Below are 22,417 nucleotides of genomic sequence, written 5' to 3' on the forward strand. Positions count from 1 at the left end.
GCTCCAGCACAGGAAACGGTACATAGAATGATCACCACCCCCTTCGCCAACCCACACGCAGCCTGTCGACGCTGCGGAGAAGCTGGACATGTTTCTCGCGACTGCACCAACCCATCGATCCTCTTCTGTTGGGAATGCGGCAGGCGCGGAACGCGCACCGTGGGCTGTTGCCCCCGGGACCCGTCGGGAAACGACTCGCGTCCCCAGCTGACACGGGAACAGCCGGGGACGACGCTCCCTCAGACAACCAACTAAGAAACCCGCTACAAGTACACGACGGCCGGATAATGGCGAGAGTGACCATCGGAGAACGGCGCGCGGAAGCCACGGTCGACACCGGGGCGTCCCGAAGCTTCATAAACGCCGACCTCGCCCGCAAACTCGGCCGCGACAACGACCTGCGAGCCGCATGCGTCCCGATACGCCTATCAGACGGCTCGGCCCGCGAGATAACTCAGATCTTGCTAGCGCGCGTCAAACTAGACGAACAAGAGATACAGATGCCACTCTTGGTACTACCCAATATGGTAGAGCAAGCCATCATAGGGATGGATTTCCTGTGCGCCATCGAAGCCACAATACAATGTGGCGCCACACGCCTCCATCTCAAAGGCTCCCAACGCCCCATCCTAAACACGCCGATTATCACCGCCAGCCAAGTACACGCCCCCGGACCCACGAACTCGAGACCTCCGCCGCCAACGAATTCCCCGCCACGACTCGAGACAAGAGCACAAGGAACAAGGAACACAGAGCCCACGGCCACGACGAAGCACACTAGCCCCAGGCCCACTCCGAGAAAACCAAAACTAAGCAAAGCCACGAAGAAAACGAGCCGGTCCCCCGAGGGCACCGACGCGGTTCCACCAACGAAGGGAAAGGAACCCAGGACGCCCCTCCAGAAGACAACCCGGCCCGCAGCAGCCAGGCGCTCGAGGTACCACCTCCGTTCGCCACCCTGGCCCACGAACGCGTCGACACCGCCCTCGACGCGAAAACGACCCCTACGACACCGACCGACCCGCTACGCCCGCGTCCTCTCAGGCAGGAACCGGGAAAGGCGATCACTGCCACACGAGGCACCCATCGGAACCCCGACGCACCTGGAGCCGACGCACCATCGATCGTCCCCGACATCATGGAACGCCTCCCGGGCAACACCTCGTACGGCGCCGGCATGCGGCCCAGCACCACGCCTGGAGCCATGTCGGTGAACCTCACCGCCCAAACTAGCCGTCGGTCAAACGCTACGACCGCCATCGGGACCCGCACGTTCGTACGTCACGCAGAGTACAACGTCGCGCAAGCACACCCCAGGACACACACGAGCCCCCTACTCATGATCGAGGCACCCACCATCGTCGCCAGCATAAGCGAATACACTCGCGAAGTCGAACCACAAAGCGCATTCGACACAACAATCCTCCCCGAGAACCCCGACCACACTGACGACCCAGGAATCAACGACCCACCCGAGGACGATTCGGAACGAATCTCCGACCCATGGCCTCCCGACATCGCGCCGAAAATACGGAAATTCCTAGACGAGGAACTGCCAACACTCGGTGGCATCCGAGGGACGACGGGCCTAACGGAACACACTATCGTCATGAGGGACAACCGACCCATAAAACAACGGTACTACCCGAAAAATCCAGCCATGCGGCGGATCATCGATGAACAGGTCGACCATCTGATAGCTGAGGACCTAATCGAACCATCCCGGAGCCCCCACAGCGCGCCAATCGTCCTGGTCCGCGAAAAGGACGGGAGATGGCGCATGTGTGTAGATTATCGGCAGCTAAACGAGCGTTCCATCCCGGACGCGTACCCGCTACCCAGGATCAACGACATACTAAAGCGACTCCGAAATGCCCACTTAATCACGACCCTCGACCTGAAAAACGGGTATTGGCAGATACCAATGGGCCGCGACAGCCGGGAAGCCACGGCATTCACGATACCCGGCCGAGGATTATACCAATGGAAAGTAATGCCTTTCGGTTTACACTCCGCGGGAGCCACGTTTCAACGGACCCTCGACGCTGTTATCGGCGCGGACATGGAACCATTCGCGTTCGCATATCTCGACGACATCGTCATCGTCGGGAAAAGCTTCCAGGAACACCTGAACAACGTAAAAGAAGTTTTCGCACGACTGCGAAAGGCAAACCTACGGGTCAACACGGACAAGTGTGCCTTCTTCCAACGCCGGATAAAATACCTGGGCCACATGATCAGCGAAGAAGGTATCCACACGGACCCCGACAAAATCGCAGCCGTAAAGGATCTGAGGCCGCCGACCAACCCGAAGGAGCTACGACAATGCGTAGGCATGGCCGGGTGGTTCCGCAGATTCGTCCCAAGCTTTGCCACCGTAGTCCAACCAATGTCACTGCTGCTGAAGAAAGGGAAAGCATGGACATGGGGTCAAGAACAACAAGACGCCTCCGACGAGCTGAAAACACTGCTCACCACCGCACCGGTACTCGCCTGCCCAGACTTTAACGTCAAATTTTCCCTTCAGACGGACGCAAGCAACCTTGGAGTAGGCGCGGTCCTCACCCAAGAGATCGAAGCGAAAGAGCGGGTCATCGCATACGTCAGTCGACGCCTTAACAAGGCAGACGAAAACTACTCGGCCACCGACAAGGAATGCCTCGCCGTCATCTGGGCGATCCGAAAGCTGCGATGCTATCTCGAAGGCTACCGATTCGACGTCATCACCGATCATCTCGCACTAAAGTGGCTGAATACCCTCGAGAGCCCTTACGGGAGAGTAGCAAGATGGGCGCTCGAGCTACAGCAATACCAATACGACGTGCACTATCGGGCCGGCAACCAGAACGTAGTCGCAGACGCACTGTCAAGACAACCACTGGAGACCCTCTCCCGCATTGAGGAAGACGACACACCATGCACCTGGCTTAAACAAAGGATCCAACAAGTCCAAGACGAACCCCAGAGGTACCCTGACTACACGCACGAAAATGGCAGCTATACCGCTACCTAGGACACGGAGCCGACGACGACGACCACATACCGTGGAAACTATGCGTGCCCAAAAACGGCCGAACGAGAGTACTCCGCGAATGCCACGACGAACCAACGGCAGGACACCTTGGCGTCCGAAAAACAATCCTGAGGACAACACAACGATACTACTGGCCAGGACTACACAGAGACGTGCGACGGTACGTGCAGGGCTGCGTACGCTGTCAGAAGTTCAGAGCCACGCAGCGCAAGGTCGTGGGCAGGATGCTCACACGTAAAGCCGAAGACCCCTTCGCCACCCTGTGTGCCGACTTCGCCGGACCATTACCACGGTCCAAGCACGGGAATACCATCTTACTAGTATTCTTCGACACTTTCTCCAAGTGGGTCGAACTGGTACCCCTCAAGAAAGCGACAACAGCGAACCTCGAACGAGCCTTCAGAGAACGAATACTGAGCAGCTTCGGCGTGCCGAAACTATTCGTCTGCGACAACGGGACCCAGTTCACCAGCCGATCGTTCAGAACATTCATGCGAAGCGCAGGCGTGGAGCTGCAGCACACAGCCCCGTATTGCCCCCAAGAAACCCCCACGGAGAGAGCCAATCGGACTGTGAAAACGATGATCGCCCAGTTCGTCGACGACCACCAGAATACATGGGACGAGCTCCTACCCGAGATGACATTGGCGATCAACTCCAGCGTCTCCGAGACGACCGAATTCAGCCCCGCCTTCCTCCTGCAAGGAAGAGAGCCCCGACTCCCCGGCGCCCTCTACGACGAAGTCATGCCCGGGACAGGGAGTACGCCAGAGACGGCCACCAGCAAAGCGACGAGGCTGAAAGAAGTATTCGCCATCGTCCGGAACAACATCCAGAGAGCCAGTCAAGAACAAGGGAGACATTACAACCTCCGCCGGCGACTATGGCGCCCCGCCGTCGGATCGTTGGTACTACTACGCCAACACCACCTCTCAAACGCCGCCGAGGGCTTTGCGGCAAAGCTAGCCCCGAAGTTCGACGGCCCCTACCGGGTCAAGAGTTTTCCATCACCAAACATCGCCAAATTACAACACTGCGAAAGCCGGAAACACAAAACCGCAAATATCAACGACCTGAGAGAGTTCCACGATCACGAGTCTGAAGAACCCACTGACCTACTCGAGAATGCTGATATCCACGAAGAAAGCAACGAGACCTCAACCCGACGCCCCAACCACGGCACCGCTGAGTCAGCAAAACCCGGGACACCCGGCCAAAGACAGTACCGGCAAAAACGAGCCCGATGGCATAATGCCGCCGAGAATGCAAGCGCAGCGAACCGCGCGACCACCAATTAATCGAACAGCGCTGACGCCAGCGAGAGAAGTAACGTAACGCTCACGACCGCGCGCCCCACAAATCCGCTGACGAAGCGAAGAGAACGAGGAAAACCCAACGTAGACCACAGAAGAAACCACAAGAGCCCGACCCGCGAGTCCTCGTAACTGTCGCCGGGGAAGGGTGTAACGAACCTAAAAGGTTTCGATACAATCCGTCCCCCGACTTATAATGAGCGCATCGCACCGCACCCCACAACCAGCGCCCCCTCCGCAAGCAACCACCGATCAACACGCGCCAACTCCAAAACGATGACCAAAGACATCAGGTTACACGAGCTTTCCCCCACTCCAAGCCAAGCCATCGGCCGAGTGCGGTTTTCCGGGTTCATCGACAGAGGAAAGTCGGCGCCACCAAAATCTGCAACGATCACCAAGAACGGCAAAGTGCACCCCGACGCGAAAGTGCATTCGTCAAACCCGCCGACCCAGCAATACGGGCCTATAAAAAGACGGCGACGAGAACCAAAGAGGAACTTACGCAGAGACCCGGCCCGGAGTACAGACGCGGTACCCGGAATTCACCAGAAGACATCGGCGCCCAATTAAAAATAAGTTCATTTAAACCGCTAAGAAATACAATAAAGTGTCAAATTATCAAAGTAAAAACACCCGATTGCGTAAGTTCACCCCAATTAGCCGAGGCACCGACGTCGCCCCGCCCCGAGTCCACACGGTCGTTTCGTATACAGGACGAGCGACGCCCATTCAAGCCCCGATCCACCTCTCTACGACAGGCCGCCCCCTGACGCCGCCCTTAAGGTTCCATCACATTTCTACAAATTTCTTGTGGATTGACCCCTGGACGGGACTGAGCTTACCTCAGCCTGAAATAGGTACATCACAAAATCATAATCATAATCATAATACCACTCATAATCTGTCTGTCTGTCTGCGTGGATCCCAATGCCCAGAAATTGGGTCACACACGCACACACACACACACACACGCACACAAGTGAATGGCCCCCAAAGTTTCTTCTGTCTCTTTCTCGCACTGCTGTTGCTCGCGATATGCAAATTAATTGGTAACACTTTTCAGCCGCAACAGCAACAACAACCAGCATTGAGCAAGATGCCACCACAAACAGCAACAAAAGCATAGACATGGGCACGGGGTATATGCAGGGGGAAGGGGTGTGGGGTACAAAAGTCTCTCTCTCTGATAGAATTCCAGAGGCCAGAGAGTACACTTCTTCCAGCGATCTGCAGGCCAAAAAGTGTATCAGGGAGAGAGTGTGAGAGAAGAGTGCTCTCTCTTTGCCTGAGAGCCGAATGTTGAGGGCTGGCAGAAGGCTTTCCCGTAATAGTTTTGCAACGCACTGTACCGTACGTGCTTGACCAATGGCTACTACAACAAAGCAAAGTAAAGCCGAAGCAAAGCAATAACACGCCATAATGAGCCATACACCTATTACGATCACGGCATTTTCGCATTAGCACCGCGTGTCTATTGAATTTCTTCTCTTTCTCTCTTTTGTGGAATTTTGCACGGGGATTTCGGCGGTATATTATGTCATCATATGATCAGCACATCTTCGGGTCCACAGCGATGGTGGGGCCGCAACATTCCAGCTCCTGAAAGTGATGGAAATACATATTAGTTTAGCCAGAGAATTGCACAATTTGGAGACGGCGATGGAGTGGGGGAGATCTGTGAACATGATTTGTTGCAGCGCCGCGAACAATGACAAGGAAATTTCCCAGGCCCTAGTCCATTAAGAGCTTCGTTTCGCCGCAGAAAGTGTCGAAAGATACACGTTTCTCTTTTGCAGGCCCGCCCATCGATGGCCCACCCAACTCCGGGGGGGCTAAGCTGAGTGTGAAGTTCTCAGCTCGTAGTTCATTGCTCGATGGGAACGCCGCCGTCCAACGGCTTTGCAGCGCAGAGAAATCGAAGGCGAAACTAATCAAAGATCCCAACGACAGCTGTCGGGCCAAACTTCAACTTGAGACAGACTCCGGCGACACTCCAACGCTTGTTAGAAAAATCCCCAGAAATATCTGGCTAATGAAATGTCATAAATAAGCAGGCCAAAACCTAATGGCAGCTACCTGCTGCTCCATGCCTCCCAGCTCTCCGATAAATGGCGCAGAAATGGGCGTACAAATGTGGCACGGCACGGCACACAGACAATTGTTGTTTCTTTTTTTGCTGTGTGATGGTGCCACAGTTTCGGACGGCAAATTGCATGCTGCATGAAATGTGTGTGCTGTGGTGGCCCCCAAATATAAATCAGCGACAATTGGTGTTAGTTGGTCTCGTTCCACTGTCCGTTCCGTCCGCTGATTGGCAAAAATGTCTTCCACTCGGCGGGAATGGGAGCGGACAAACTCTCTTGACCACTCCGCTGCTGCTCCACTTTTCCAAGTGACAGCTCTTGGGCGGAGGAGAGAACTAGAAGCACAATTAAGATTTGAGGCACCAGCCAGGGCACTACTTGGCATCCCAGTCATTGTCCGCAGAAAAACATATCTGTACCATAGAAAACCAGATGCTACACATGTGTGGTGGATATTTTTATAAGCGGTAAGCCGTAACGGTAGACGACAACTTCCGAGCAAAAGCTCGACAGCCGCCTCGTCTGGTTTTGATTACTGGCCTGCTTGGCCATCGTCTGGCATTGGGAGCGGACAGCAACGACAGCCACATGGCTTGACATTGGACGGCCAAAGCGAAACCAAACCAAACCAAATCGAAAAGCATGTAAAATTATTTTGAGTATCGGGTATAAAAATGTTAATTAAGACAATAAACAAAACCAAACCCAAAACACTGCGGACGGTTGAGCTAATGAGCTAAAGTAAGGTAGAAACGCGTATCTGGAGCTGAAAGGGGGGCTAGAACGAGCCACTTGGCCAAATTGGGAATTTTAATGCCAGTCGGCAGCATTTGGGGGCACAACAAAACATCGAATCGAGCGCACAGCTGGAGATGCAGCTGTACTAGTACTTCTCTGAATGGGTCTGCGTGTTGCCATCATGAGTTGGCCAAATTCCCGCCAACGAAGGGAAAAATGGGTTGCAACCGAAGAGAGGGAAGCTGTAGCAGGGCCTGTGGCGGGCTCTTAAAGTGCCCAGCAATTACTTGAACCCAATTGAGAGTTCCTTTGCATTTTCCATTAATTAGAACTGAAATGTAATTAGCAGACCAGACCAGACCCCAAGGAAACAGCAATTCAAATGCAATTCACACGCAATTAAACTGAAACTCTTAGACTCCACTCGATTCCACTCCACTCTGGGCACACATGTTGGATGGGAGAACACTGGACTTGGTTTCGCCGCAATGGGATATCGATTATGGTGCGGCATAGCTGCGGACATAAGCATGTGGCCACGCTACTCCGTCCCATGCCCCTCCCCACCCCCCACTCCGTGACACTCCAGTGGCGAGGGACGAGTGGAAGAGTGGCAAAAATGCAGTCCAACTGGTTACGAAATACTCGAAAAGCTCATTCATGTATCGTGGATACAATTTTTCAAAATACAAACAGCCACAACAAGAGTATTCCATTTCTTGTGTCTGCAAATGTATCTGTATCTGTAGCTGTAGCCGTATCTGTGGCTGTTTCTATGTGTACCGGAAACCGGTTACTGGCCCCAAAACAAAACTAAAGGAACGTTGTGAGTTGCTGCGGACACCGCAACTCTACAGTTATACCCGATACTAAGTCAGTATGGCTCTCCTCCGGCAGACGCCGCTAATATTAAACGACACGACAAAGAGTGCGTGCGAGAGAGACAGAAAATCAGTCTGAGCGTGACGTCGGGCGCTGCGTAGCCAGTGCAAATTGATTTGTTCTTTTGGCTATAAAAATTATAGCCGTCAGCCATCGGGTGCTACAGGGGGACAAACGGATGACGGGTCGGCTCGCACAACTGTGAACTCGGAACTGAGGCGCAGCCTCTCCGGTTAGTAATACCCGGTGCGGTCTGCGTCTCACCCCCCCCCCCCCTAGGACACAGAGGGTTGCGAGCGAACCGTCACCCGCCGTAACTGTGCACACCGGTGGAAGTGCGACTATACTCTCCCCGTGAGGGCGGCTGGAAACAGGTCCTAGCACGGTCATGTCTCTGCTATGATGCTGGCGAATGGTAGTCGGGCGGAGAGAAGAAAACTCTCAGTGAAATTACCCCAATCCAAGGTGACACTGTTATATGCCGAGGGATGCATGGCCGGGGGGGTGCCCGGTCGCTAATATGCGGACTCTGGATACCTGCCGACCTCCAGTTTAAATCAGGCTTCCCGGGGCAAGCGGGCTATGCCTCGGGTGACCATCCCCTTCCCGCCTACTCGTGGGAACTACTATGCCAAATAAAAAACAAATAAAAACCAACAAAGCCGCAAAGGAGCTCGGTACTCCTCTTAAAGTCCCGGAGGGACAAGCCAATCCCTCTGCACCAGCGCCTGGGAAACCGGGTCCAAAGAAGACGGGGAAGGAGACTGAGTCGGTCCCCCGTCTTCAGGCAGCAGCCGCAGTGAGGGGGGGCCCGAAAAGCCAATCGGGTCCTTCCAAGTCGGGTGGCTCCAAGGGCGAAGCGGATACCGGGGTGGCTGCCAAGCAGAGCGTAATCGCGGCTGGTGAGCGCACCGGGACCGAAGAACCCATGGGAGCCCCGGCGGGCAGCGTCTCTGCACCACGGGGTGGAAAGCCGTCGTACCAGGACAGGAGACGAGCGGCTTTCATCCTGTCCAACGAAGACCCGAACTTCAAGGCGTCAGCCGAAGGAAAGGAGCAGAGGCTGTGGGCCTGCTCAATCCTTCCACTGTTCCAGCCAGCCAAAGCCGGAAAGGGCGCAGCCAAGGCCGCCAACAAGCGGCAACGCTCAGCGGAGGACCCCGCAAATCAGCCAGGCCAAGCCCAGCAAGCCAAGCGGGTGAAGACCCACCTCACGAACCGGTCGTTCGCTGAGGTGGCGAGGGGCAGGACCCTGATCGGTGTCCTGGACAGGGGCGCCGAGGACGGCCATGTCCCTCGCGATAAGTGGCACCTGGTGGAGAACGAGCTCCAGGACCGGTTCCTACTGGAACTGGAGGAGAACGGCGGACCACCGCCAAAGTGTGAGGACGCAGGGTGGCATCAAGGCAAGGTGAAAGCCATCGCCTGCCAAGACGCTCGCTCTGCGGCCCTCTACATGAAGGCGGTGGCGGCCCTAAAAGAGGTCTATCCAGGGGCGAAACTGGAGGCCGTGAAGTGGGAAGATGTCCCTAGTCGCCCGAGAGCCAGAGCGTGGGTCTCGGCTAAGCCTGCAGAGCCTGAGAAGATCCTCAGGTTACTGCAGGTCTGCAACCCCCACCTTCCTACAGCCGATTGGAAGGTGGCAAAGGTGGAGGATATCCAAGGGCAGAGGCGCCAGGTTATCCTCGTCCTAAATGAGGAATCCATTGATCTCCTCGCAAAGTCGGACGGTGTAGTGGATTATGGCTACAAGAAGGTCACCATATCCACTTACAAGTCCGATCGCAAGGGCAGGCAAGTGGAGGTCGAGCCAGACCCGGAGCTGCCGGAGATCCCGAAAGAGGGGGCCTCGTGCGAGGAAGACAACCCGGCGTCGGATGCGGCGTCCATGATGTCGGACGATATCTTGGACGACTACGCGTTCGACGAGAGCGACCTAGCCAGAGGTCTCAGCCACATCGTTGTCGGGGAGGAGCCGGAGTCCCCTGACAGCGATCTAGAAGTAACAATGGTGGAGGCGAGCCTCAGGAATGTCGTTGACGCTCCTGCAGATAAACCTCCACCATTGTAAGGCAGCATGCGCTGCTCTACTGCTCCACCTGGCCAAGGATGGAGCCGACATAGTCCTCATTCAGGAGCCCTGGATCCTCGGAAACAGGGTCTCCGGTCTGAGGACTTCTGACTACAAGCTATATGTAGCTGAAACCGCAGGTAAAATTCGTACCTGCATTCTTGCAAAAAGAGAGTTGCACCTATTTTTGCTCCCAAATTTCAGCAATGAAGACCACACCGCAGTGAGCCTCGAAGGCCAGGAGCGCTCACTGAGGATCTGCTCCGCATACATGGGGCATGAACAAACAGACCCCCCTCCACACGCGCCTCTCCGGGCTCTAATCGCAGACTGCTCGGCCAAGGACATCGGCCTAATTGTGGGGTGCGATGCCAATGCACATCACTGTCAGTGGGGAAGCACTGACACAAACGAAAGGGGTGAGTACCTTTTCAGTTACTTACTGACCACTCAGATGGTCTTACTAAACCGGGGTAGTGATCCCACCTTTATCATTAAAAACCGCAAGGAGGTCCTGGACCTCACGCTTGCCTCTCATGAGATACAGCGTAACATTGTATCCTGGAGGGTCCTGGAAGAGCACTCCTTCTCGGACCACAGGTACGTGGAAACTGTCTTCTCCTTCTCAGTACCGAAGCCAGTCCGATTCCGAAACATCAGGCGGACAAACTGGACTCGGTACTCTGATTACCTCTGTCGTGTTCTCCCTGAGCCCCCATCTGAGGAGGAGTTCTCCACGGAGGCCACGACTCGTCTTCTTAAGATCTTTACCGACGCCTGCAATAAGGCGCTCGACAAAGCATGCCCCTCTGGCAAGAACAGAGGCCGGAAGAAACCTGAATGGTGGAATCCGAAACTGGGTGAACTCCGGAAAGCCTCCCGGAGACTCTTCAATAAAGCTAAGGCTGAAAACGTTGAGCAAAACTGGGCCGAATACAAGGCCAGTCTGTCAACCTACAACAAAGAACTTAGAAAAGCCAAACGCGCCTCCTGGCGTAAGTTCTGCAGCGAAATCGAGAGTAACTCAGAAGCCTCACGCTTGCGCAGAGTTCTCTCGAAGACAACACCCACCCTGGGCTACTTGAAGAACACCGACCAGTCGTGGACTACGTCCAGCGAGGAGTCGCTAAATCTTCTCCTAAATACCCACTTCCCTGGCTGCGATGAAAACAGACCCAACTACCTCGCGCCTCCTTCTGTCGCCTCAAATGCCATCTTGGGACTGCTAAGCCAGGAAAACATTTCCTGGGCGATCAGAAGCTTTAAACCCTACAAGTCCGCGGGGCCAGACGGCATTTTCCCTGCCCAACTGATTCACGCGGGACATAAAGCCATTAACTGGCTCAAAATAATTTACGAGGGAATCTTCTCCCACGGGTGCATTCCTGACACCTGGCTTCAGACCAAAGTCGTATTCATACCCAAGGCAGGCAAGCCCTCGCACACTGCCCCAAAAGATTTCAGACCCATAAGTCTATCGTCTTTTCTTCTAAAGGCGATGGAGCGGCTCCTGGGGCTGCATCTAACGGCGTGCATTCCGTCCAGTCTGATCTCAGACTCCCAGCATGCCTATCGGAAGGGAAGATCCACCGAAACGGCCCTACACTCGATCACATCGATCATCGAAGCGTCCCTTAACTTTAAGGAGTACACCCTAGTAGCCTTCCTCGACATAGAAGGCGCCTTTAACAACATCCTTCCGACCGCCATCACGGGCGCACTGACGGATCTGGGCGTTGACTCCAGGACGGTGAGCCTGATCGATCAGATGCTACAATGCAGGACGGTTGAGGCATCACTGGGGACGTCAACGTGTACCAGATTTGTCAGCAGAGGCACACCGCAGGGCGGAGTCCTCTCGCCCCTCCTATGGAACGTGGCAGTGAACACACTGCTGCGGGAGATAGAGGGGGGTGGCTGCCGTGTGGTGGCGTACGCGGACGATGTTGCCATAGCATTCTCCGGAAAATTTCCGCAGACATTGTGTGAGTGCATGACAAGTACTCTCACGAAAATGTCGAAATGGGCAGACAAATGCGGGTTAGGCGTCAACCCGTCTAAAACGGAACTGGTGCTTTTCACTAGGAAGTACAAAGTTCCGGTACTGATTCCCCCAAGACTATGTGGGGAAACGCTAGTCTTCAGCAACAACGCCAAGTATCTTGGCCTAATCCTCGATAGAAAGCTCGATTGGAAATTGAGCATAGAGGATAGAGTAAAGAAGGCCACAGTGGCCCTCTATACCTGCAGGAAAGCCATCGGACTAAAATGGGGAATGACCCCCTATATAGTTCGGTGGCTCTACACCGCCATCATACGACCAATCATGCTCTATGGAGTGGTGGTATGGTGGCCAGCCTTGGACAGAAGGACATGCCTCAATAAACTCAGCAGAGTTCAACGCATGGCAGAGCTATGCATAACTGGCGGGCTACGCACTACTCCAGGGGAAGCCCTGGATACTGTGCTGGACCTCCTCCCTGTGGATCTCATGGGAAAGAAGGTGGCAACACTTTCCGCCCTCAGAATGAGAGAAGCCAGACTGTGGAAAGCATCCGCGGTTGGGCACTCGGGAATCCTGATGAGACTCCCGCAATTACCAGAGAGGACAGATTACTGTATCCCCAGTGATCACCTCTCGACGCCCTTCCAGGTATCAATCCCATCTAGGGAGGACTGGGAGATGGGCGAACCAGGACCTGCAAATGCGGTCCACTTCTACACTGATGGCTCAAAGCTAGACGGCCGCGTGGGAGGCGGAGTCTACTGCAGCGAGCTGAACATCAGTCATTGCTTCAGGCTCCCGGATCACTGTAGTGTGTTCCAAGCGGAGGTTGAAGCCATCAAGGAGGCCATTTCGATTGTCTCCAAATTACTTCTAGATACGCACTTAGTGTGCGTCTTCTCGGACAGCCAAGCAGCTATCAAAGCTCTAGGCTCAATATCGTCGAACTCAGCGACTGTAAATGACTGCCGCAGGTCTCTGCACGAGATCGCAGAGCAGTTAGATCTCTTCCTTATATGGGTCCCCGGCCACAGGGACATCGAGGGGAATGACGCCGCCGACGAGCTAGCCAGGCAGGGTACTACGATTCCTCTCCTACCGGAGAGGGAGCAAGTAGCGATGCCCTTGGCTACCTGCAGGCTCCTAACGCACGAATTGTTCGAGCAAAATGCCAATAGGAGATGGCAGCAAACCGTTTCCTGTAAAGTCTCAAGATTGATATGGCCATATCGATCGAAGAAGCGCTCAGCAGAGCTGTATAAACTCAGCAGAGCACAGTGCTCTGCAGTTACTAGAGCCATTACGGGACACTGGCAGATCGGCACTCACGCCTCTAGACTGTCAATCCCTCATAACGACTTCTGCAGGAGTTGTCGCGACGAGGAGGAGGAGGAATCGGTCCCCCACTTCTTCTGCCACTGCCCAGCCCTTGGAAATCGTCGTCTTCGTATTCTCGGGGCCGCTTTCCTCACGGACATTTCGGACCTGTCCGTAATCAAACCAGGGACCTTGTCCAAATACATCCAAGCCACCGGATGGGACTGCCCTTAACCTGCAGAAGTATGCTCTCACGGTTCGGGCAACGCGAAGGGGCACATGCCCATGCGGCAACACAACGGACCTTTTATAGGTCCAAGTGAGCTTGGGGGCGGGAGGCTCTTATCCCCCCCCTCCCGGCTACCGCCTTAACCTAACCTAACCTATAAAAATTATCTGATCTGGTCCAGATTCAGCAATCTGATAGACATGGTCGTTATCTATGATTCTGCGTTTTTAGTTTTCTCAAATGTGCAATACTGTGGATGCAACAGATTTTCGTCCTTTGTGGGGGCGGGGCGAAATTCTGAGATCTAACAGAAGTGCGGATACCAAATTTAGTTACTCTAGCCTTAAAAGTCTCTGAGATTTGTGGATGCCCCAGATTTTCGTCCTTTGCGGGGGCCGAAGGGGGTGTGGCGAAATTTGGACACGAAACGGTCAAGGTCCGATATCACAGGAGTGTGGATACCAAATTTGGTTGCTCGAGCTCTTATAGGTTCTGAGATCCTTGAACTCATATTTTGCAATTGGCAAAACCGAACATGAAACCTGTGTGTTAGAGAGAGACAGAGCGAGAAAGAATGAAATTGTTTTCTTGATTCTGGCTATACTAATCATACGATCTGGTTGAGATCTTACATTCTAAAACATATAGTCATCCTCTACGGTTCTGCGTTTTTGGTTTTATCGTATCTTTAAAAATGTGGATGTCACAGATTTTCGTCGTTTGTGGGGGCGGAAGTGGGCGGGGCGAAGTTTTGAAATATTTTTGTAGCAGTGACATATCACAGAAGTCTGGATACAAAACATCGTTGCTCTAGCTCTTATAGTCTTTGAGCACTAGGCGCTGAAGAGGACGGACAGACGGACAGACGGACGGACGGACAGACGGACAGACGGACAGACAGACATGTCTCAATCGACTCGGCTATTGATGCTGATCAAGAATATATATACTTTATGAGGTCGGAAACGATTCCTTCTGGACGCTACACACATCCACTTTTACCACAAATCTAATATACCCCAATACTCATTTTGAGTATCGGGTATAACGAGGGGGCACGTTGTGAGTTGCTGCGGACACCGCAACTCTACAGTTATACCCGATACTAAGTCAGTATGGCTCTCCTCCGGCAGACGCCGCTAATATTAAACGACACGACAAAGAGTGCGAGAGAGACAGAAAATCAGTCTGAGCGTGACGTCGGGGGCTGCGTAGCCACTGCAAATTGATTTGTTCCTTTTGGCTATAAAAATTATCTGATCTGATCCAGATTCAGCAATCATTATCTATGATTCTGCGTTTTTAGTTTTCTCGAATCTGCATTATTGTGGATGCAACAGATTTTCGTCCTTTGTGGGGGCGGAAGGGGGTGGGGCGAAATTTTGAGATATACATTTTATAGTGAGATCTAACAGAAGTGTGGATACCAAATTTGGTTACTCTAGCGTTAATAGTCTCTGAGATTTGTGGATGCCCCAGATTTTCGTCCTTTGGGGTGGCCGAAGGGGTGTGGCGAAATTTTGACACAAAACGGTCAAGGTCCGATATTAGAGGAGTGTGGATACCAAATTTGGTTGCTCTAGCTCTTATGGGTTCTGAGATCCTTGAACTCATATTTTGCAATTGGCAAAACCGACCATGAAACCTGTGTGTTAGAGAGAGACAGAGCGAGAAAGAATGAAATTGTTTTCTTGATTCTGGCAATAATAATTACACGATCTGGTTCAGATTTCGCACTATAAAAGATATAGTCATCCTCTACCATTCTGCGTTTTTAGTTTTCTGGTACCGTCGAAATTGTGGATGCCACAGATTTTTGCCCTTTGTGGGGGCGGAAGTGGGCGGGGCAAAGTTTTGAAATATACTTGCAGCAGTGACATATCACAGAAGTCCGGATATAAAACGTCGTTGCTGTAGCTCTTATAGTCTTTGAGCACTAGGCGCTGAAGGGGACGGACAGACGGACGGACGGACAGACGGACGGACAGACGGACAGACAGACAGGGCTCAATTGACTCGGCTATTGATGCTGATCAAGAATATATATACTTTATGAGGTCGGAAACGATTCCTTCTGGACGTTACACACATCCACTTTTACCACAAATCTAATATACCCCAATACTCATTTTGAGTATCGGGTATAAATATAATCAACTATTAGTGGTATGGCGATAAATCGATGCTATCGGGTCTCTCCGGCCACTCCGACTCGGGCGTCAAGTGTAATGCCTGTGGCCGTTCCCATTGGCAGCCCCCAACACTCTAACACTCAAACTCGAACGAAATTTCCGTTTGCAGTTGGCCAAAATTAGAGAATAACAGCCCCCGAGATGGGAACAAAATTGTTGGGTAAAAGATGGTGGCTGGAGGCAGAGGATCCCATATTAGCAGATTTGTATTGCCCAATAAAATAGTAAGCTACGCGAAATATTTGCCTTTGGTAGCCCCCTTTTGACCCCGGGGCACAGAAACTTTCTCGTCAGGCCTTGTGCGGCTCTGGCTGCCAAACTGCGGAGGTGCGAAAGCCACGAGGATGGATGAGGTGGAGGTGCGAGTGCTGCTGGTGCTGTATGCGGAAGGTTTCCCAACGCACCGCACGACTCCAGAGCCGATCCCCAGTTGGCCATCAATGAGGGACAAACATTATGTTGGCTCATTATAATTATGGCCCAGATCTCTGGCCATGGATCGACAGTTGCTATACACGGTGGCAGATCAGATCGGGTGGCGGCAAGTGCTAATGCTCGTTAATCAATTTAATTTATCGAGTCGACAACTTCTTTGGCCTGCGGGCAGTGAAAGTTGCCTTGTCGCAGGGGTTTTTCATTGATTTTTCGTTTGTTTGTCTATTTCAGCTTCGATTTCGACTCGAATGCCGTGGAGTGCCATGGAATGCCATGGAACGCCAGGGAATACCGCGGATGGGTGAACAGAAACTTGTCCCTTTCGATGGTTTTCTATCAATTATGAAAACGATATAAGCGGGGATCCGGCGATGTCTCTTTTTTCCGTTGATTAGCAGACGAGTCGGGGCAGTGAAACCATTGTCTTATCTGCCTGCCGTCTATCGCTTTCGTTCGGTGTGCTTGCTGCCCCGAACTTTCACAAGAATCCGGCAGAACGAGCTACACGGGTTTGTCGGGGATCAGGGTTAGGGCTGGGGTTAGGCCGTGGGCTCACCCTGCCGCCACCGCCGCCGCTGCCAAGCAACCAAAATGTTTATTTTACTTTTCGCTTTATGGCCATTAAACTTGATCTCTAGATGTGCCCCTCCAGGCACACAATTTGTGCGTTGTACCCGCAGTAAACTCTTGCCCATAAGATCATATTTCAAGCCCCCATATATGGGGGCTATGGAGAGAGGAGAACCTGCGTGCGTGTGGTGTGGTGCGGTGCGGTGTGCTCTGGTGTGGGCAGCCAGGGTACATGGATGTGGCTGTGTATGTGTATTGTTAGGCATTAGACATTAGATGTTATGTTGGTAGATGCCATCCGGTTTTGGCCTTTGCTTTTGAAGCTAGCAATGCTGCTCGGCTGCATTCCGGTCCTGACTAACAACCAAGTGGCGAATGTTACGGGTGTTGCGGTTGTTGCGGGTGTCGCGGGTGAGTTATTACCCTCAAGGTCACTTCTTCTGTCTCTTCTGATCAAGGCTTGGGTTTCCACCTGCGAACACCTGCAGGTCATTAGCCGGCCAGCAGTTTGTTTTGAGACAAACAGTTACTGGGCCTCATGGAAACAAAGGAGAATTAATTAGATTCCGCTGCCGGACCAGCGACGGCGAGACGGAAGCAAAGATGCCGACTAATGAAAGCCAAGAGGTTCTTGGGATACCGATACAGGTGACTCAGAGCCAGAACGAACACTGGACTGGGGTTCGACAGCTCTCTACTTCGTTCTGTGATTAATGACTTTACAAAGCGCATACAAGATCTTTGCCTTTTTGGCCATTCTTTGGGACTTCGCTCGGCACCGGTTTTAGAAATGATCTCATCTCTGCTGGCATCCGCTGGCATCAGCCCACATCGATATTCGCAGAACAAACCCATCCCATCCCATCCCCCATGCTAATATGCAATAAAAATGTTGTTGTGTGTTGTGCGTCTGTCTGGGCCAATAATTAGAAAAGTTGTGTCGTAAATTTCACTTTTTCTGCCCATGGTCTGTGGCGTCTTCCGCTTGTGGCATGTGCAGGGAATTTGCAATTCCGAAATGAATGCGCATCGGCATTGCCAATTCCAGTGAGCATTTCGAAAACTCGTGAGGCATTCTACTCGTTGTACCCTGTACTAGTAGGGGCCAAGGGGGTATATCGTATTTGAATAGATTGAATATATATTTGATCTTTTCCACCGCCCAGTAGGATTATTTGGTAGAGCCCCGTATGCTCCTGAGGGTATCCTATAGTCGTATGCACAATTAGTTTCCTCTTGTATTCCCCGGGAGAACAGGCATTCATTCCTGCGAGGAGGACGCCGCGGCACACTCACTCACCTCCGTAAGAACCACAACAAAAAGCAACGGCGAGATGTGGGCGGCGATAAGTTACGAAAAACGCAAGCAGCGCAATGTTCCAAAGAGGTGCACTGGAGTGAAAGACGCCTCAGATCCCTTCCGACTCCAAAGCTAATCAAAAGTTACAACACGCACGCGCGGCCGGTGCGGATGGGTGGGGTGGCACTGGAGGTGGAGGTGGACTCCGACACACGATCAAAGTCGTGCGGCAGATGATGATGCAGACGGCTTGTACGCCCACACAGAGCACTGCAGAGCAGTGCGGTTGTGTGTGTGTGTGAGTGATGTGTTAATCAATCAACGATCGCGGATCGATAGTAAATTATTTGTTTTGTATATTTTTGTTGGTTTATTTACTGCAACGGCAGGTACGTGACTTGCCTTACACTTGCACAACAACCGCAAATCGGAATAATCCACGCTTCGGCAGCGACCGAACCGAACCGACACCGACAAGAAGAAAAACAGACAGAACGAGGTGGAACGTTGTGAGTTGCTGCGGACACCGCAACTCTACAGTTTTACCCGATACTAAGTCAGTATGGCTCTCCTGCGGCAGACGCCGCTAATATTGAACCACACCACAAAGAGTGCGTGCGAGAGAGACAGAAAATCAGTCTGAGCGTGACGTCGGGCGCTGCGTAGCCACTGAAAATTGATTTCTTGCTTTTGGCTACAAAAATGATCCGATCTGATCCAGATTCAGCAATCTGATAGATATGGTCATTATCTATGATTCTGCGTTTTTAGTTTTCTCGAATGTGCAATATTGTGGATGCAACAGATTTTCGTCTTTTGTGGGGGCGGAAGGGGGTGGGGCGAAATTCTGAGATATACGTTTTATAGTGAGATCTAACAGAAGTGCGGATATCAAATTTGGTTATTGTGGACGTTGACATGCAATGACTGCATCTTTCAAGAGGCGATGCAGTTACTGCACCGTCAAGTGGCCCGTGTGACACCAGCAGAAGGCTGTTACGCGCGGATCCCAGGCAAAACGCAGCCCTCCTCCCGCCCAACCGACCGAGGGGCGCTGCCGCATGACGCGCGGTGCGTAGCCGAACCAAACGCGAACATGCAAGAAAGATAGCTATTAGACTAACATTCGAGGAAAATTAGTACAAAACTTACTAAGAAACTAAGCATGCAATCAAAGTACAAATACCACTACAGTTACTAATTAATAGAAAGGTGTGTAAGGATTAATAATTTAATAAGAGGAAGAGAATTAGTGGTGGATATAATATGGGAGAGGGAATTATAATCCGAGCATAAGACCCTAAACGGTTCATGCAAGGAATAATTCGATCTACAAATTGGAAGGAACAACGGTATAAAATTTCTAGTCAGTCTAATAGGAATCGTGAAGTTTATGCGGCTCAACAGATCAGGGCTGTCTATGTCACCCCTGATCAAGTTGTGCATAAATATCACACCAAGCATTTTTCTACGGTTAACTAAGGATGGGAGGTTTACTAATAGTAGTCTACTAGAGTAAGATGGGAGTCTTACACCCGCATCCCAGTTAAGGCCCCGCAGAGCAAAGAGTATAGAGTATATAGAGTATAGAGAGTCTTTGTTATATAGGGGTCGTCAAATTCCTTTGACCACCTCTTTATAAACCCAAGCACGCCCATGGCCTTATTTACTGTAGTGTATTGACACTCAGACTTAAGCACGCGTTGTCTTCAAGATTCTCTTTTATTCTATATCCCTTAGATGGTGTGACCGTATATAGATATTAATATAATACCTAACACGCCTCTCCTTAGATGTTTAATATACATGTCATTTACAAATCTATTTTCTTATAACAATTTGATTTGTGTACTTAATCTAATTAGCGTATATAAAATTTATGTGATTTCGTATTTTTCTTTCTTCTTAATCTGTTTAGTATTTGTTTCAGTGTTTAATTTGTACATAATTTGATTTCATAATTCCTTTCTTTATATTATTTTATTGTTAAATACGCTTTACTACCTTCCCTGCCTCACGTGGTCTCAACTCTCTCCTGGTGGGTGTTGGTTGAGAAACTATTTGTTCATTGTTGGTTTTGGAATTGTCATCTACTGAACAATTGCTTTCGACATCAGGTGTTTTCGCATTAGGCGATGTATGATTGTTAGTGCTTTGGTTTCTAATTTGATCCAGGTGACGTTTTATTTCTCTGTTATTGTTCGCCAAAATACAACAATACGAACGCGGGCCCAGTTGTTGTTTTACAGTTGCCTGAGTCCAGCTTGCTTTGTTAGGATTTTTGTAGTCCCTAACCATAACATTTTGACCCTTTAAAAATTCTGTGCTTCGTCTACCTTTGTGATTTACAACACACTCAGTCTGTTTTTTATTTATTATGCTTTCGACCGTAGGTGGTTTTAACAACGAAAATCTTGTTTTTAGTGTACGACCAAAAAATAATTTAGCAGGAGATTCGCCCGTAGTACAATGAATCGTATTTCGGTAATCGATCAAAAATCTATTTAAAATTGTATTAAAATCTTGTCTTTCATTAGCCTTTATGTTTGCATATAGTGATTTCTTAACAGTCTTTACAAAATTTTCTGCTTGACCATTAGTCGCTGGATGTCCTGGAGCAGTAAAAATGTGATTAACACCATTGTTTTTCATAAACGTTTTAAAATCATCAGAAGTAAACTGTCGTCCATTGTCACTAACTAACACGTCTGGTAAACCATATCGACAAAATACTTCTCTAAGCTTGTTGATAGTAAACAATGAAGTTATTTCCTTCGTTTTGAATACTTCTGCCCATTTTGTATAAGAATCTATAATAACCAATAAATGAAAACCTCTAATTGGTCCTGCAAAGTCTATGTGTACTCGACTCCAAGCCTTTCCTGTGGATTTCCACGGTATTAACAGACTCTTTTCTGGACTTGATTGTAGTTCCTGACAAGGAATACAATCTCGAATTAATTTCTCAATTTCAGAATCCATGCAAGGCCACCACACATAAGAACGTGCTAACATTTTGGTTTTTACTATTCCCAAATGCGATGCATGAAATTCTGCTAAAATAGCTTGTCTCAGTTTGGTTGGAATTACTACTCTGTGTCCCCATAAGATACAATCATATTCCACTGAAAGTTCATTTGTTTTAGAGATGTAGGCAGAAAACTCGCTGCCTTTTAATCTTGCCTTCGAACCAGTGTTAATTGCCTCACAAACTTTTGATAATATTGGGTCACGTCGTGTTTCACGAGCTATTTCTTTGAAGCTAATTTTGAACACCTTTTCGGACTGTATAAAATGTATGTAATTATAGTCTTCGTTTGGTACAGCCGTTTCCCATTGAGGCATTCTTGAGAGTCCATCTGCTATATTTAAGGTCCCCTTTATGTGTTCAACTGTATATTGAAAACCTGACAAAGTCAGTGCCCATCTTTGCATTCGTGCAGAGGCCATCAATGGAAGTCCTTTCAGGTCTCCAAATATGCTTAGTAATGGTTTGTGATCTGTTCGAAGGATGAACTTGTTTCCTAAAAGATACTGTCTTAATTTACTCACACAGAACACTATAGCCAGGGCCTCTTTCTCGATTGTACTGTAATTATGCTCGCTTTTGGATAATGCTCTTGATACAAATGCTATTGGTTTGATATCTTCATTGCATTTATGTGATAAAACACCTGAAACTGCATGACTGCTAGCATCAGTCGTTAATACTAACGGTTGATCTGGGTTGTAGTGAACTAAAACTTGTTCAGAAGTTACTTCTTTCTTTACCTCTTCATATGCACTCTGACATTCGCGTGTCCAATTAAATTTTGTATTTTTCTTTAATAATGCATATAAAGGACTCATTATCTGAGCGAAATTATTGATAAACTTTGAATAATAATTTACCATGCCTATGAAAGCTCTAAGCTGTGATACGTTTTCCGGAGCCGGTGCAAACAATACACTCGCAACTCTATCATTGTTTTTGCTCAGTCCTATCCTGTCAATTGAAAATCCTAGGTAACAAATTTTGGATTTAAAGAACTCACATTTCTTGTCATTTAATTTAAGTCCAACTGATTTCAGTTTTCTAAGTACAGCTTTTAGGTTTGAAATATGTTCTTGAAGATCTCGTCCTGTAACTGTTATGTCATCTTGATAAACCACAACTCCTCGCATACCCTGAAACAACCCTTCCATTGTTTTTTGAAAAATAGCTGCTGCAGTTTTTATACCAAATGGTAAGCGTTTAACTTTCA

At 50.4% G+C, this 22,417-nt stretch overlaps 1 pseudogene; it reads right to left on the reverse strand.

The window, feature by feature from the left end:
• The window catches only part of LOC117193099, a 134,717-nt pseudogene that overhangs the window by 106,277 nt on the left and 6,023 nt on the right, over positions 1-22,417 (reverse strand).

Source organism: Drosophila miranda (genome assembly GCF_003369915.1).
Source record: "Drosophila miranda strain MSH22 chromosome Y unlocalized genomic scaffold, D.miranda_PacBio2.1 Contig_Y2_pilon, whole genome shotgun sequence".
Classification (NCBI taxonomy): Eukaryota; Metazoa; Arthropoda; class Insecta; order Diptera; family Drosophilidae; genus Drosophila; species Drosophila miranda.